The sequence below is a fragment of the Lathyrus oleraceus genome, chromosome 5 (assembly GCF_024323335.1).
Source record: "Lathyrus oleraceus cultivar Zhongwan6 chromosome 5, CAAS_Psat_ZW6_1.0, whole genome shotgun sequence".
NCBI lineage: Eukaryota > Viridiplantae > Streptophyta > Magnoliopsida > Fabales > Fabaceae > Lathyrus > Lathyrus oleraceus.
Window position 1 is genome coordinate 539414094 of NC_066583.1, and position 2586 is coordinate 539416679.

The following is a 2586-nucleotide window of genomic DNA, read 5'->3' on the forward strand; positions in this document are numbered from 1 at the left end:
TAACCTAAAATCTAAGTATGTATTTATTTTTCAAAGTATTGTTTACATCAAAATAATGGAAAGAACAAGTATTAAATTGTATCTTAAAAAAACTAAAATGAATTAAAAGATATAAATGGTATTAAAAACAAACAAAGATCAAAAATAAAATAAAAAAGCAAAAGAAAGAGAGATGCATTTGTTGTTGGCCTCAAGAGGGGGCCCAAGGCTATGTGTTTGTTATTCAGCAAGCCATCAGGAGGGGTGTGTTGCATGGAGAAGTGGGGTACAGAGAGTAAAACACAGACCTTGTGGCCCAAGCCCACAAGTTAGGGCAATCTCAATTGACACGTTTTTCATGTTTTTGTTCAAAATTTGTCTTTTGCTCTCAAACATGGCTTTTCCATCGAAAGTGGCTCCGCCACGCCGGAGGCGACATAATTGGTACAAACCAAAAAAACTCACCACCAAATTAAGCCTCTTAACGCCCTCTCTCTCATTCTGACCTTTAATCTTCCTAAAACTCTACCAGCTTCTCAAATCGAGACAAAAACACTAAGAACCCTAAATATTGAATTTGGAATTAAACGCAGTTGAGGAGGAATCAAAGCCTAATTCCTTAGGGCTTTGATTCCTCGTGCGTCAAGCTACATAGTGGTAACTAGGTAGAAGCGAACAAATGTGGAATGACTTACCTATGAAGAGGATAAATTCCTCGGTGAGTGTTAAATTCGAAGGTGCAAACGAAGAAGAAGACGAAGGTAATGCATGTGTGCTTCAATGTGCTTGATTCTCTCTTCTCCTTCTTCATTGATTCTTTCTTCTTCTTCCCAAATTATTTAGTACGTAGGATATGAGTGTGTGTTGTTGTTGATGTTTGCGTGTGAATTGCAGAGAGATTGAGGATTGTGTACGATTGCAGGGTGTGAGGCTTGAGGCTTTAGCTCAACCAATTGAAGCTTCCACGTGAAGCTTCAATAACTATGGATGGGAGTTTTGGTGAGGGTGAGTTCAGAGAGATGACGAGTGAATGAGGGAGATGAAGATTGAAAGGGTGATCCTATGAAATTGGTGAAATTGTGATGGTGATGAACCCCCCTATGAATTGTGATTGAGCTGTTATTTATAGATTTCCCTCTCTCCAAATTCTGTTAGAAATCCAATCAAAATGTAGCAGAAATTCAATGGAAATTACCTTGAAATTAGAAATCAGTTAGCAGTTAGTTTTGGATGGAAGTTAGGGTTGGTTAAGTTAGTTAACTGCATCTGTTAAGAATACTTAGTAATTATTGACATTGTTAAAGCCGTGATAGGATACAATTATGAACTTGAATGGGAATTAGTAATGCTTAAGTTAAATTAGAGTTAGAGTGGTTGTTATTAGTTATTTAGTTATGTTTGATGTTGCAATTAGAATGATGCTTGCTGGTGGTTTTGGATTGGAGCCATGTGAAGTGAGTTTGTTAGTTGTTAATAAAAAGAGATGCAGACTGTTAGTATTTTGTTACCCTTGTTGTGTTATGAATATAAATGTTAGTGACTGTGTTAGATTGATGATTTGAATTAGCTATTGAAATGTTAGTATGGTTGTGAGGAATGTTATGCAATTAGTTTGAATTGTTGGAAGTTATGAGTTTGTTCATTTATGTGTTGATGTTAGATGCATGTTGTTATAAACTTATGGTTTATGAGTTGTTGGTTGTTATGCATGAATCGTGTATAGGGATTGATGTTTGAATTAGCTGCTATCTGATGCTTGAATTATAGGTTAGTAAGGAGTGTTGAAATGAGGTGGAGTATTTGTATTCAGTGGCTTGAGAATGGTTGTTAACTGCTATGTTGTTAGTGTTGGATTGGACTGTTAGGATGTTTATGTAATATGAATGGTATAATGCTTGAATGTGTTAATAGTGAATTGGTTTACAAGTGTTGGATTTGTATGTAGATGTTTGTCAAAATTCATGTTAGCATAGATAAAATTTGATTGTGGTGTATTATTGTGGAAATATGTTGAAACTTGTTGTGTGAATCATATGTAATGACTAACATACGTGTGTGTGCAGGGGTGATGAGATGGAGTCATCTTGGCATGATATGTAGATTTGGCAAGGCATGAATCAAGGTGTTTTCATGAAGATACCTTAAAGACTTGAAGATCTATGAAGGATGTTGGACCAAAAAAGAGATGGCTTAGGAATGGAAAACAAGGAGGATTAGGGTTCAAAATAAGTAGTTGACTTTGGTCAACTGTTTGACCAAAAAGTCAATAGTTGACCAAAAGTTAACCTAGGCCAGAAATAGGGTTTTCTTGGTGTAACTTGAAATGGATGTTTAAAATGTAAATTTGACGGTTTGTAATGAGAAAAAGGCTTTTTAAAGTGAATTATAACTTATGTTCCAAGTAGTGTGTTTTCTTTGCATAACATGAGTCCAAATGCATACTTGAATGCATCTTAGTCTTTGAAATGAACTTGAATAATTTTGAAATGAAAAAGGCCTTCTTGAAATAAATGTAGCTTGTATCTTAAAAAAGACGAAATTTCCCTCCAAATTGTATTTGAATATGAATTTGAATTTTGTAATTTGATCTTGTATGAATCTTGACTC

General features: G+C 34.9%; 1 long non-coding RNA gene across 1 annotated transcript; it reads left to right on the top strand.

Moving 5' to 3' along the window:
• Positions 1 to 251: 251 nt before the first annotated feature.
• Positions 252 to 2362, top strand: LOC127086212 (uncharacterized). Its single transcript, XR_007789428.1, has 2 exons — positions 252 to 740; positions 2043 to 2362. It is a non-coding gene; the product is annotated as an uncharacterized LOC127086212 (long non-coding RNA).
• The last annotated feature ends 224 nt before the right edge of the window (positions 2363 to 2586 follow it).